Raw genomic sequence first — 16,415 nt, forward strand, 5'->3', positions numbered from 1 at the left:
CGGCGCAAGGACCTTCTCCAAGGAACCCTAGATAATAGCAAGCAACGCAGAGGTAAACCTTAGCTTTCACCTATATAAAGGGCACGAAGAACCCTAGTAAGGTACGCTTTCACAGTTACACAAGCTTTAACCTAATTCTCAAAGTTACACAGAGCACTAAACCCTAGTTGTTCTTGACGGCGCACCCACTGTGAGCACAAGGCAATTAGGGCAACACAGTTTCAGTCATTGAGATTGTCATACGGTTTCCAGTCACTTTGGTGTTTCTCGCTAGCTGACTTGATCGTCGGAGTGCAAACGGCCGCGAGGGCGCCCCTTTGTTCTTCTTTTTCAGGTACTCATAGACGAGGCAGAACGAAGGTGCCCTAGCTCGTGAGGACAAGCCACGCATAAAGACGACCCAGGTCAACCGACGGGAACCTATCAACCCTTGACCCATCTCAAGAGGATCTCAGCCTTTATAAACACTTTATCACCTAAGAGGATATTAACCCTATCAACTCTTACAACCCAAGATGATATATAGCTTATTAACTCTTGATCACCAAGAACAACAACACTAGAACAATTAAAAAGCACTATCGAAACACTCCAACTGCAATAATAAGAAATAATTTACCAATCTTTTTCACGGCAAAAGCATATATAAGATTCAAGAGCACAACATTTGATAATCAAATCTTAAAAGTTCAAATGAGGGAAATAAACTCTTTGAAAAAAAAAATCATATTATAGTGCTTCTAACCGTATATCAATCATCTTAAAATTTGTATGAAAACATTGAGCAAGTGCTATATTTATAGAGTTTTGAAATCATATATTAAAATTGAATATGAAGCTTTTAATCAACTATTATCTGGAAACCAGTTAAAAAAATTCTCTTGTTTAATCGATTAAACTTTGTGATAATCGATTAAATCACCCACACATAATTTTCCAACTTTCTACTTTAACCGATTAAAAGGGAGATAATTGAGTATATTGTTGTTAAAATATTTAAAAAGGTTTTTCATATTTCAAAACTCATTTTAAGATTGTTGTGTGCTTGCCTGTTTACCTTTGTGTGAAAGACTCATATAACAATTAAATACAAAGTCAACACATTCTAAACACATTTATAACATCTTCATCGTCAAAACACCATCACTTGGAGCATCTTCAAGTCTTCACATGTAATATTTCTCTCTTCCCCAATTTCTCTACATTATGTGTTATTATTGTCTGTATTAACCAAAGAAAGAGAGTTATTGTGAAGACGTGTATTTGAAAACTACCCTTATTTAAATGCTTTTAACCAAGTTTTAAATTACATCCTTTACAATCCATTAAACATAATAAATGATGTCTAATGAATTTGTAAAAAAAAAAAACTCAAAAATACGTAAGTTAAGTGTGTTGAAATTGTTGGTGTTGCTATATTTCATGAATCCACTCTTAAAGAATCTTTGAAGATTGAAGACTTAGTTTTGTATAGATTTTGTTTTGTATCATTTTTATTTTTATGACTCCTCTTTGAGATTAGGTTGATCTTGATAAATGCTTGAGAGAGTTGGTTTAAATCTTTGTCAGAACTTTTTGTGGTTAAAGGATAATTTTAATTAGCTAAACGATAATTTAATCCATTGAAATTTTCTTATTTGAAGTCCTAAAAGACTGGAGTGGATATTCATATTCTATATAACTCTAGTTTTTAGGCTTTTCTCAATGTATTTTTTTTAATTCTTAGATTCTAAAACACCTTGCATTTAAGAGAGTTATTGTTTTGAGTTTGAAAGTCTTTTCTTAGAGCTTTCTCTTTGTGTTCTTGAGATTAATTTCTTCGGTTAGAGAATTTTCACTATAGTTTTTTAGATCCAGTTTGATCTTGTTTGATCTTATTGTAATTAAGTAATATTTTGGTGTTTGACCCTAACTAGATAGAGTTTCAAGTTGTGGTTCTGTAACAGGGCGTTACACTTGTTAAAGAACATTTTAGTAGGGTTCAAGAGTGGTGTTCTTGGTGTTTCTTATACATGTAAACAATTGTTTTAGAATTAGCTTGGCTTGATTAGTTGAGCGACTGGAAGTAGCTCTTGTTTAAGAGTGAACCAATATAAAAATTACTATGTATTTTTCTTTCCCTTTCTCTCTTTATTTTCAAGTTTGAATATAACTTTTTCTTGCTATAAATGACTTTTTAATCTATTAAGTTTTGTACCATATTCACTTCAATCAATCAATTAATTATGCAAGTAATTCATTCTAATTCTTCATAAGTTTTTGAAAAAGTTTTGAAAGTTCAATTCATCCCCCTCTTAAACTTGTCCTCTTTTTCTGACAATTGGTATCTAGATCTGATTCTTGTAAAATAATCAAGATTTGATCTAGATTCCAAAATAATTACTAAGAACAAGTTGCCTATTGTTGAAGGTGCTTCTTGTTAGAATGGATGACTTTAAACTAGAGGGGGGTGAATGGTTTAAAGAGGGATTTCGAAAACTTTAAGTCAAGAATGAAATTATCTCAAGAAACAATTGATAAGGAATCCAGTTTGCCAAAACAATAAGCAAAAACAACAACACCAGAAAAATAATCGGTTGTTTTGCAGAAACAATCGGTTGTTTATACCAGTTTACAAAATCAAAACTGAATTTAAAGAGTTAAGGATAGAGAGAATGCACACAAATGTTTATACTGGTTCACTCTAAACCCAGAGTTACATCCAGTCTTCTTAGAAACCACTGAGGAATTCCACTAAGCAATCAAACCTATATCACTTACAACACAACCAAGAAAGTGACCTTGATCCCCTCAAGAACACACAACACTTCTTAGCAAACACACAGAAGAAACTTGTTTAACAAATACAAGGATTACACTTGTTACAAAAGTAAATTTGAAATCAATAGAAGCAGAAATCCTATCTCACACTCTTTGATCAATCTCAACCTCTAAGCAATCTCAACTCTTTGAAAATCAGAATCTTGTTGTTCTAAAAAGATTTTTATTTCTCAAATCTGTTTTACTGAATTTATTCAAAGATGTTTGTTATCAAATCTTAACAAACTTATTTATTGCATTTAAAGATTGGTCGAAACATTGAAGATTGGAGCGTAAACAGTTAGAACCATTTAAAGCTCAGTCAAAACAAAAACCATTTTTCTATTATGGTACCAAAACAAACAATCGGTTGTTTCCTCAAATCAATCGGTTGTTTTGGTTTTAACAGCTCAACCATTTGAAAAACAGTTTTCAATCTTTTCTAAAAACATCTAAGTATAAAATAATCGGTTGTTTCGACAAAACAATCGGTTGTTTTTCACTTAGTTTGAAAAACACTTCTTTTAAAAGATTGAGAATGCCTATGCTTTGGATTCAATCTAGAGTGGATTACAAAACTCAAACTACCCTAGATCCTAACTAAGACAACTCAGCAATAGCAAGCACAACCAAGCCTTCAACATCCTTTAAAGGGTTTGGATTCTTCAAAGCTTGAACACCACTTGGTTCAACAATCTCCCCCTATTTGATAAAGACAAATTCCTGATGCTTGTGTTGTACTTAATTGAATCTGAAGCAGTTCCTGCAAAGCACAGTTTTAAGCAAAGCATAGAACTTCTGATATTTGGTTAGCACAAAACAAGTATAGAAATTCAGAGCATAATATCAGAGTAATCAACAAACAAATATAGGAGCAAAAACCTATAAGGTTTCACTCATCCAAACTTTTTTGCATAAAAAAAAACTGAAATCAAACACAACATATATCTCCCCCTATTTGTCTTCACAAATAGACAAAGAGAAGAGATAAAACAAGATAATAGTTTTGAATACATCAGAACTAAACAGCAAAAGCAGCAAAAAGAAAAACTGATACATCCACCAAAAAAATAATCGGTTGTTTCGATACATCAACCAGTTGTTTTTCTTCATTCATCATCATCAACATATTGAAGATCAAAGATTTGATTCTATACAGTCTCGATCTGTTCATCTAGAGTCATGAAGCATGCATCTATGCTGTCAAACCTGTTATCAATCCTCTGGAAATTGTTGACACAAAGATCATGGAGATTCCTTTGATTCTCCTCAAAGTTATCAAGCCTATTCATCATGAGTCTCTCAAAAGGAGACATGGTTTGCATCCTTTCTTCTTGATTCCCAGCACCAGCACTAGGTCCAGCATCTTGATGTGCTTCAGGTAGATCTTCATGTAGAAAATCCATATCAGCAGGTTCATCTTGTTCATGATCAGCAGCAACACTAGATGAGGCACCAAAATCACCATCTTTGCTAATCCATTTGCCACCTACTTTGGTAAAACCCATTGTGATCCATTGTTCAACTCTTGAGTTGACTTGACCAACTCAGATGTTTCATCCTCTAGGTTCACTTCAAAATAGAGTAGAAATTTAGATACCAAAACAACATATGGATAGTGATAGTCACTTAACCTCATTGCCTTTTGCATGTGCTCTTTGATGATGTGGATCCAATTGATTTTGATCTTCTTCATGATGCAGAAGATGTACACTAGATCCTCCTCAGTAAGAACAAAATGATTGCTCCCCCTTGAAGTTAGAATCCAAGTCACAATGAGGGCTAACAACCTTTCATCAAGCTTTAGGCCTCCAACCGAGCAAGTCCTAACTTGAGCATGTTGGTTCTTCAAGCAACTTTTGTAGTATTGGATTTTGTTGAAATCCTCCACTACTCCAAGGTTTCCCTTGTTAATCCTGAGGCCTGAGTACTTTAGACCAGCAACAACAGCCCATACCTCATGGGTTATCTCCATATCTACACCTTTTACATGAGAAACTAGGTTGTTTCCCTCAAACTTGAGATTTGTGTAGAACACCCTTATTAAATCTGGGTAGATGTTTCCCTTCATCTCCAGGAACTTTTTGAGAGATTGATCTTTCAGCAACCTCCTTATATTGTCCAGCTTTTGGCTTTTCAGCCAATCAAAGCACACAAACTTGGGGTTGTTTATCACTTTGGTGCTTGTTTCAAACCTATATCTCTCAATTAGATCATTGTCTCCAGAAAACCATCCTTCTAGCCTTCCTCCAGACCTTACAGCTCTGGTTTTGACTCTTTTTGAGGTGGGAGGAGTTGAGTCCATGATGGCAGAGAAGAAAACAGAGAAAAGCTCACTCACAGATTTTGCAAGAGATGTTGCAATTGGTTGTTCTTGTGGAAGAGATCAGCTGCAACAGATTTTATAGCAGCAATAGAATTAAAAAGCATTCAATGTCATGAGTGGGTACCAGATTTTCAGAGAGAGAGGACTTGACCCTGCCCTGCACAGAAAACGTCAGAAAAAGCTGAAAATCACATGGTCTTCACATGTGATCTTTGACTAGTCATTAAGGCTCTTGAATTTCCAAGATTTTGGAATATACTCCTTTATGACTGTTGTAACTTTTCTCTAAACGTGATCAACTTTCAACATAGGTTCATTGACCAAGGATTCTCTCTTTAAATTGATCTACAACGGATAGAAATTCAAAATAGAAATTAAATTGATTTCTTTACAATGTTGTCAGGATCAAAACAATCGATTGTTTCGAAGAAACAATCGGTTGTTTTTCTGCAGCAGTTAAAACTGATTTTGAATTTTAACTATGAGCAGAAAGAGTTCAAAGCAGATGAAGTTAAGAATTTTAAAGAAGGTATTTAAACATGAAAAAGAACTTTAAAACAGAAATTAAGAACAGAGAAAGGAAGGTCTTATTCTCTATGGTTTCTTTCAATGAGCCATGTGCTTTGTGATCAAGAAGCCTCTTTTAACTGTTGATGGCCTTTGGACAGATGTAGAACATTGATTCAGCTTCAATGTTGGTCTTTTTCTTCCAAAAACTTGATCAGATGACTCAGTCCTTCACACTTCTTTAATATTCCTGCACAAGCATGAGTTCAAGCAACAAGATTTGGTCCCTTCACAAATGTGGGTCCAATTGATTTCTTTTTCTCATTTGGAACCTCATATCCTTTAGTAATTCATTTCATGTAGCCTCTAGGAACAGAGAACTTTCTTATTTTGCAGAATCTAACCGAATGGCCCTTCTTCATGCAATAAAAGCATGTAACAACCGGTTGTTTCGATTTAACAATCGGTTGTTTTACTGGCTTTCTTAAATTTTTTTTTGAAAACTTATCTTGTTGGTTCTGTGGATTGAAACCTAGACCAACATTTCCAAAAACACAGCTTTGAGATGCCAAGACATTCTCAAAGTTAGATTTCCCTTTTGAAAGCTTGTCCACAGTGTCAACAAGATAATGAACATTTTTCTCAAGATTTTCACAATTTTCGCAAATGAGAGTGTCACACTTGCAAGAAGAATTTTTGAAATGATTTTCTAGATTTTTGAAATCGTCTTTTGATTTTTCAATCTCATCTTCAAGTGATTTCACTCTCTTTTCCAACCAGCTATTAAGTTCTTTCAATCGGTTGTTTGAAAGAACCAATCGATTAGCTTCATCATGAGTTTCTTGAAAAGCTTCAAGAAATTCACTATAACTTTGTTCATTTAAAGAAGCACATGAACTTACCTCACTTGAGCTACATGATTCATCATCTTCTTCAGCAATCAAGCAGATGTTTGCTTTCTCATCTTCACTTGATGAAGAACTTGATGATGATACCTCATTTTCATCCCAAGCTATGTAGGCTCTCTTTGTCTTGCCTTTATTTTCCTTGTAGCTAGGCTTTTTCTCCTTGCTCTTGTTTGGACAATCTGCCTTTATATGACCTTGCTTACTACAGCCAAAACAAGTATAGTTATTGGAATTAAAATCATTTGATTTCTTGTTTCCATACCTATCTTTGTTGTTGTCCTTGTTGTGGTTCCTCTTCAAGAATTTGCTGAACTTTCTTGACAGCAAGCTAAGGTTTTCCTCATCACTATCATCACTGGATTCTTGTTTTCCTTTGTTCTTGGAAGCTTTTAAGGCTATGCTCCTTACGTGCTTGTCTTCCCTTTCTTGAACATTGAGTCGATTCATCTCTAACTCATGTTCCCTAAGCTTACCAAACAAAGAAGCCATACTCAAGGATGTTAGATCTTTAGATTCGAAAATAGTAGTTACCTTGGGTTACCATGCTCTATCAAGACATTTCAAGATCTTGATGTTTAACTCTTCCTTTTCAAAGGTCTTGTCAAGGCTCATGAGATGATTTATGATGTGTGTGAATCTTTTCTGCACCTCAGCAATTGTTTCACCTTTGAGCATTCTGAACATCTCATACTCTTGGATTAGAATATGCTTCCTAGCTCTCTTTAACTCATTTGTACCTTCATGAGTTACTTCCAAGGTGTCCCAAATTTCTTTTGATGATTTGAATTGAGAGACCCTGAAAAACTCATCAGAATTTAAAGCATAGGTTATTATATTTTTGGCAATGCAATCGAATTTGGCCTTCTTGCTTTCTGAATCAGTCCATTGAGACCAAGGCTTTTCAGTGAAAGATCCATCTTTTTCAAACTTTGGGACAAAAGGACCATTTTCAATTGCATCCCAAATTCCTTTGTCAAGTGATTCCATAAAGATTTTCATTCTTACTTTCCAAAATTGGTAGTTCAAACCACAAAACAGAGGTGGTCTATTGATTGAAGCACCTTCCCCAAAAGGTAGTTTATCAGCCATTTAAAAAACAGTTTTCGGATCAACTTGAATAACTTTCAAGAACCAAGCTCTTGATGCCAATTGCTAGAATGGATGGCTTTAAACTAGAGGGGGGGGTGAATGGTTTAAAGAGGGATTTCGAAAAATTTTAAGTCAAGAATGAAATTATCTCAAGAAACAATTGATAAGGAATCCAGTTTGCCAAAGCAATAAGCAAAAACAACAGCACCAGAAAAACAATCGGTTGTTTTGCAGAAACAATCGGTTGTTTATACCAGTTTACAAAATCAAAACTGAATTTAAAAAGTTAAGGATAGAGAGAATGCACACAGATGTTTATACTGGTTCACTCTAAACCCAGAGTTACATCTAGTCTTCTTAGAAACCACTGAGGAATTCCACTAAGCAATCAAACCTATATCACTTACAACACAACCAAGAAAGTGACCTTGATCCCCTCAAGACACACCCTTCTCTTGGCCAACACACCAACACTAAGAATGCGCTGATCTTGATCCCCTCAAGAACACACAACACTTCTTAGCAAACACACAGAAGAAACTTGTTTAACAAATACAAGGATTACACTTGTTACAAAAGTAAATTTGAAATCAATAGAAGCAGAAATCCTATCTCACACTCTTTAATCAATCTCAACCTCTAAGCAATCTCAACTCTTTGAAAATCAGAATCTTGTTGTTCTAAAAAGATTGTTATTTCTCAAATCTGTTTTACTGAATTTATTCAAAGATGTTTGTTATCAAATCTTAACAAACTTATTTATTGCATTTAAAGATTGGTCAAAACATTAAATACTGGAGCGTAAACAGTTAGAACCATTTAAAGCTCAGTTAAAACAAAAACCATTTTTCTGTTATGGTAACAAAACAAACAATCGGTTGTTTCCTCAAATCAATTGGTTGTTTTGGTTTTAACAGCTCAACCATTTGAAAAACAGTTTTCAATATTTTCTAAAAACATCTAAGTATAAAACAATCGGTTGTTTGACAAAACAATCGGTTGTTTTTCACTTAGTTTGAAAAACACTTTTCTTTTAAAAGATTGAGAATGTCTATGCTTTGGATTCAATCTAGAGTGGATTACAAAACTCAAACTACCCCAGATCCTAACTAAGACAGCTCAGCAACAGCAAGCACAACCAAGCCTTCAACATCCTTCAAAGGGTTTGGATTCTTCAAAACCTGAACACCACTTGGTTCAACACTTCTGGTTGAATTAAGTGTGTTCAAGCTTTGAAGAATCCAAATTCTAAGCGTTTGATGGAAGGCTGGAGGTGCTTGATGTTGTTGAGGTGCTTTAGAATAGGATCCAGGGTAGATTATATTTGTAATCCACTCTTTGTTGAATCTAAAGCTTAAGTGTTTTTCAAATCTTTTAAGTTTAAAGTATTTTTCAAAACTAAGTGAAAAACAACCTGTTGTTTTGTCGAAACAACCGATTGTTTTATACTTAGGTGTTTTTGAAAAAGTTTGAAAACTGTTTTGGATGGTTGACTTGCTGTCAAACCAAAACAACCGATTGATTCGCTATTTCAACCGATTGTTTCTTTGGAATCCTAATAAAAACAATTTTGTTTTTTAAAAGAGCTTTAATTGATTTCATAACTGAATACAGTCCTGCTTTAAATGCTTTGACCAAGATTTGAATACTATAAATAGTTTGTTAATGTTTTATAACAAACAATAAAAAGAAAAACATATTTGAGTTTTTCAAAGAGTTTTCAAGCATTTGAGTTTTCGCTTGAGCTTTGGTTATTCAAGAGAGAAGTGGAATAGGAATACTCAATATTGATTTCAGTTGATTTTGTAACAGTGTAATTCGTTCTATGATTTGTGTACATTCTGGTGTTGTAAAGCCAAGAAGGGTTGTGTGCTCTTGAGGTTGTCGAGATCAACATTCTTGGTGGAGTGTGTGTTGAGCCAAAGGAAGTGTGTGTCTTGAGGGGATCAAGGTCACTTCTTTGCTAGTGTGTGTATGTAATCTGGATTTGATTACCTAGTGGATTCCCTAGTGGTTTCTGGGAAACTAGATGTAGCTCTTGGGTTAAGAGTGAACCAGTATAAACTATTTTTGCATTTCTCTCTTCCTTAAACTCTTTAATTTCAGTTGTTGTTATTTTACTGGTATAAACAACCGATTGTTTTTATGCGAAATAACCAATTGTTTTTCTGGTGCTTTTTTGTTTTGAGCTTTGTTCTTGGCAAACTGAATTCTTAAATTTGGTTTCTTGCAAGGAATTTCATTCTATCTTAAAAAGTTTGTGAAAACCCCCTTTAAACCATTCACCCCCCTCTAGTGTAAAGCCATACATTTTAACACTTCTATCAATAGACTATCCATGTTTGGAGGTGTTAACTATCAGTTTTGAAATGTTAAAATGAAGATATTTATTGAATCAATTGATAGAGGGATTTGGGATGCAGGTGTAAATGGACCTTTTATGCCTAAACATATGATGAACGATGAACTTGTTGATAGACCTTGGCTTGAATGGCCTGGAATTGAGAAAAAAAATAGTTCAATATGATTGTATGACAAAAAAACATAACTACTTTTGCTTTGAATGTTGATGACTTGTTAGGGTCTCTCAATTTACTTTTGCTATGGAGATGTGGGACATATTAGAAGTTACACATTAAGAATTTTTTGATGTGAAATGGGCTAGGAAACATGCCTTGATCCAAGAACATGAGTGTTTTAAAATGTAACAAGGAGAGACCATAACAAATGTATAGAAACGATTTAGACATATTGTAAATCATCTAATGAGCCTAGGAAAGGTGTTTGATAAGGAAGAGCTTAATATCAACATTCTGAAATTTCTTGACAAAAGATAACAACCTAAAGCGACAGCAATTTCAAAATCTAAGGATCTGTCAACCTTAACCATTGGTCACTCTTTGGCAAGTTAAGGGAACATAGCTAGAAATGAATCGGTTAAATGACCAAAAGAGAAATGGCAAGAAGGTCAAGAGCATTGCACTTAGGAATGCTATTCAAAAAAAGAAAACTAGTGAGAGTGAATCTTATGAATGTAATAATTCAGAAACATTGAACCTATTGTCAGGAAATTTGGGAGATTTCTAAAAATAAAGATCAGAGGCAAGAATCTTTCATAGAAAGATACAATTTAAACAAAAAAACTTGAATTTAGTTCTTCAAACTTTTCTTGTTATAGTTATGGTAAACAAGGACATATTAGAATTTAATGTCCAAGTGTTCAAAACAAGGAAAAATGTTTTGAGAGAAAAAGTGTGAAGAATTCCAAAACAAGAAAGGCATACAAAGCTTGAGAGGACAATGATGAAAAATAACCTAGTGTTTCATACAATAAAGACGAAGAAGCAAATCTATGCTTGATGACTGACTATGAATCATCAATCAATGGTGTAAGTTCTAACTTTTTTGTCAATGGAGAAAATTACAATCAGTTGTTAGATGCTTTCAAAGAAACTCATGAAGAAACTAACAAGCTAGCCCTGTCCAATAATAGACTTAAGGGTTTGAACAATTGGATAGAAAATTGAGTCACTACATTAGAGGAAGGGCTGAATAACGCCAAAACAAATTTAGAAAATTTATAAATCATATATACAAACTCTTCTTGTAGTTGTGTTGAATCTAGCAAGTCACTTAAAAGTTGTAAAAATTGTGAAACTTTACAAAGCAAATGTCATTATCTAATAAAAACTTTAACCAAATTTACAATGAGAAGAGAAAATGTGAAAGCTTTGCTTGGATCACAAAATTGTATTTTTGATGAAGTTGGAGTTGGTTATAAACTTGGTTTTCAAGGTAAAGTGAAAAAATTTAAAAAGTTATTCTCCTATACAAAATCAAAATGCTTCAACATTTATCACTTGCTTTTATTGTATGGAAAAAGGTCATACGGTTAAAAATTGTAAAACTAGAAAGTTTGATGTTCCTAATGGGTTATTCAAGTGGATGCCAAAAATTGCTAAAGAAAGAGTTAACCTTGGCGGACCAAATTAATAAGGGGACCATATTCTGCTACATAAACTTGTTTTGCAGGTGCACTTGAAAGTCAAGAAGTAGTTGTGGTATCTTAATAGTGGTTGTTCAAGGCATATGATTGGTGATTGATGAATATAATTTCAATCACACTTAATAGTTTTAATCATAGACTATTGAACTATAACCATAAATAAATCCATTATTTTAAATAAGATTCATCTTCCTGAGTTTATTTAGGCCTTAACTGTTATTTTTGCTAATCTTGTATTTTATTCGCACTAGACGTTCTAATATTTCTCAAAGTAGCTGATTTGACTAGATGGTAGGATAGAAGTGTCTGACTAGACGGTCTGAATGGAACATCTACCATTGTGAGTGGGTCAAATCACGCGAAAGTCCAAGTTGCTTCTCTAAATCAAAACAAGAAATGAGAATTGAGTTAAAGTATTAAAGAATAAAATGTAAAATATCTCTGATAAATATCGGAAGCAAATAATTTGCAAAAATATGAAGAAACATAATTGCGACAAAATTGGAAACAAATATGATTTTTCTTGAAAGTTGGAAACTAAGCAAATTGTAAACAATATCTATGAGAAAATATATTTCTGAGATCCTTGGATCAAAAAACGTATAAAAGATACAAGCTTCGAGGAGAAAGAGAAGAAGCTTCATAGTAGCACTAAAAAAATATAGCATTATTCTCTTGTGATTTTGCAATGAATTCTGAGGTTTCTATTCAATAAAGTTCTACTTTTAATTTCTCTGTAGCACTTTGTGTTAGAAGGTCTGATCTTTTTGAATTCTGGTGTTTGTTAAGGAATTATTTTTGAACTCTTATTGAGAATTCAATTTTTTTCTTTAATTGGTGTTCTTGGTTAGTTCGCTTATATTTAATCAATCTTTTGTTCACTTAGTTCAAGATGTAGAAGATAAACATCTCACGAGTAGATGCTTAGAGACGAGTGAGATATTGAATACTTCAGTAGACGCTTGTTTTGTTGAAAAGACTTTGTTAAATTTGATTGATGTTTGTTTGGTTAAGTTCAACTCTGTGTGAGAACTGAAAGAGTAAAAATATTAAGATAATCAATGAAAAATTCACTGTTGAATGAACGGTGGGAGTCAACATGTTTTCTTTACTATTTATAATCATTTATCTTAATTTTCTACACATTAATCTCAACACCCTTTTATCTTTGCAGTTATTTCTAACCCTTATTACTTGCATAAGTTTTGAATACCTATTGACTGGATTTACTATTGAATTCATTGGGAGATGACTTGGGGTCATTTGATCTTATCTATATTATCATCTCTTTGGTGTTAGATAGTCTAACATTGAGTTAGATAGTCTCCATTAAAATCATTTTAAATTTGAATGCTTGAAAGACAACTATTAGTTAAAAGGTTAACATATATTCATATGCATCATTTGAAAAAAGCTAATTTCAAAATATTTAGTAAATGGTGTTCCAAAGCTTAGGTTTGAAAAGGACAAGGTCTCTGAAGCTTTTCAAAAGGAAAAAAAACTAAAAAGATTTTTTAGGCTGATTTTTTTTTTTTCAACTAGAAGACCCCTTAAATTGCTTCACATGAACTTGTTCAAGAACCATGAGCCTTAAAGGAAACTATTATGCACTTGTTTTTGTAGATTATTATTCTAGATTCACATGGAAATTATTTATTGTTTCCAAGAATAATGTATTTTTTTCTTTTAAAAAGGTTGCTAAGCTTTTACAAACTAAAAACAATTGCTACATTAGCTTTATAAGGAGTGATCATGGGGGGAAATGAAAAAAATTCAATTTCTCTTGTGAAAAAAGTGGCATAAAACACATTTTATCTATACTTAGAACTCCACAACAAAATGGAGTAGTTGAAAGGAAAAAATATCATTAGAAGAACTTGTTAAGACAATGCTTAATGTCACATAGGTGGACGAGCTCTCTCGTTGAAAGTCATCTGAGTAGGGTACTATTGGCCAACCATGAAGGAAGATTGCGGGAGATATGGCCAGTGCTGTGAGCAATGTCAGAAACACGCTGATTGGTGTCATGCATCAGCTGAGGAGCTGTGATCAATTTATAGCCCATGGCCTTTCCATACGCGGGGAATAGACATTTTGGACCCTTTCCCTTTGGCCATACGTCAGATGAAGTACCTCATCGTCGCCATTGAGTACTTTACCAGGTGGATTGAAGCTGAGCCGGTTGCGCAAATAATAGGTCACAAAGTCCAACATTTTGTATGGAAAAATATTGTATGCCGCTTTGGGATTCCGAGGCACCTAGTATCTGATAATGGAATCCAATTTACTAGCTGATAATTGGGAAACTATGAACAAAGCTCAGAATAAAGCAGATATTCACCTCAGTAGAACACCCACAAACGAATGGGCAGGCTGAGTCGGCTAACAGGGTCTTATTGAGAGGACTGAAGAGTAGATTGGAAAAGGAAAAGGAAAATTGGTCAGAATAAATTCCAAGAATTTTGTGGTGTTATCACACCACCCCGCAAAAGAAGGAGACGCCATTCAGTTTGGTTTATAGGTCAGATGCCATGATACTAGTAGAAATACAAAAGAGTTCTCCTAGGTTCCAAAATTTTGTTGTTGAAGAATCCAACGAAGGAAGAAAGGTGAATCTAGACTTGGTGGACGAGGTGCGTGATCACACCCGTATAAAATCAGAAGCCTTAAAGAGGAGGGTGGAATTAAAGCACAAGACCAAGACGAAACCTCGACAGTTCAAGGTTACCGACTTGGTGATGCGGAAGGGCCACCTCTACCAGATTGATAACAAGTTGTCTTCAAAGTGGACTGACCCATTTCGCGTAGTCGAGATGTTGGGAAACGATGCATATAAGCTAGAAACCCTAGAAAAAGGAGCCATCCCACCAACGTGGAACGCGGCAAACCTCAAGTTATATTTCAGCTAAGACACATAGATTTTCATTCTTTTCCTTTGAACATTATGTTGTTGATGACTTTCTACAGAAAGTGCATCGTGCTATCAGAAGTAATAATTTGTCCCCAAGGACATATATCGATCCCACAAGGAACAATTGAATATTCAAGTAAAAGATTCGCTAAATATAAAAACAGAATAATAAAATTGGCTTGAGGATTGTTATAATGGCAAGAATTAACAAGAAAACAAATCAAAGAGTAATTGCTTCAATTGGAAAAATAGGGATTGGGTTTCATCTCTCTCACTCTCATGTATTTTGATTAACATGTCAATATTAAGTTCTTTGATTGAAATTGATGCTCGTAGAAAATTCATTTATATTGATCTCTCGCATATAAAATCCCTAAGAATGTTTCCTAAATATCGATCTCTCGCATACTTATAAAAACAACTTAGAATCACACTCAGACGTTAATGGAAATTAACATATCAAGTCTATCTCTACCAGTTAAATATGTTAAGTATTACTGTCTAGGTCCGAACCCTAAAAATACCTCTCGGTAAGATTTAAGATTCTCAAGTTGTCAGGAAAATTTAGAAGTAAAACAACAATACCAATAATCAATCAAGAACTGAATATTTTAATATAAGATATCACCTCAATACATAAGAGTTCAAGTAGATTACTCCCAATCCCAAAAGGGTAGAATTAGCCACGTATACTTCTAACACCTTCCATTCTCCCAATTAGGTTGCAATTCACTCTATGATGTTTTTCTCTCAATCTGGCACACTAGGGTTGAGCCTCTAGCCTCCTATTTATCCTAATTTTCTAGGGTTAGGTTGCTTTCTGTGTCGTGCTAATGGGCTAAGTGATACAACATAAAAAAGACCCAATCTTTTTGGCGCATTCTCGCTCAAGCGAGAATATCTCGCTTGAGCGAGATACTTCTATTGTGAAATAGTCTTTTTCTGCATCTTTTTCCATTTTGGGACATTCCAACTTTCTCTTTTTAGCTCAAATTATTCTCCTTTACTCCAAATCTTCAATCCTCCCTAAAAATCTACAATTAACACCAAATTTGGGAATAAAATGCTCTTATTCAAATAAAGGTCATAAAAAAATGTAAAAAGGTATAAATACATAAATTAGGAATTATTTTATATGTAAATTAGCAATAAATCCTCATAAGTGACTATATTTGTTATGGGGTTTAGAATCTTTGTAAGATCAATCTTGATTCTCAAACAAAGCTTATTTCAATCTGTTTTAAAGATTAAAGTGTTTTTCCATGCAAAGGGAAAAACAACCAATTAAAGTTTCGAGATAATCGGTTGTTTGTCACTTAGCTGGCAAAGGTGTTTTGAAACTGTTTTTTGAATCAGTTGTATAACTCTCAAAACCATTCAACCGGTTAAATCGTGGTTTTAACCGATTAACTGTATGTTTTCATAACAGTTTTTTGAAAACCTGTTTTAACTGACTTAGTTGTTCAAATCTGTCTTCAACGGTAGCTTCTCAAGGTTTATAAAACTAGTTTTCTTTCAAACGTGAAAAAGGTTGATAAAACAGAAAAGTTTGATACTCTAATTTGAGAGATTACCAACTGTTAGTGAAAAAGGTGTTTTACTAAGTTTTAACAAGATTGCTTTTGAGCTTTGCTGTGATTCAAAGAACTGATCAATAGGGTTTCTATTGTACTATGATTCCAGGTGTTTTCTAATTCTGTTTAGGTTCTTGTAATTGTTCATATTACTCTCTGTAAAATTGTTGTAAAATCCTGTAAAGTCAGTGTGATTCTGGCTTGAGGTGTTGGTTGTGTTGCAAAGAGGGTGAGTAGGCTTTGTGGGATTCAAAGTCACCACCTCTTTATGTGGTGTATGTGTAATCTGTGATTG

This window comes from Phaseolus vulgaris, chromosome 1 (assembly GCF_000499845.2).
Source record: "Phaseolus vulgaris cultivar G19833 chromosome 1, P. vulgaris v2.0, whole genome shotgun sequence".
NCBI classification, from domain to species: domain Eukaryota; kingdom Viridiplantae; phylum Streptophyta; class Magnoliopsida; order Fabales; family Fabaceae; genus Phaseolus; species Phaseolus vulgaris.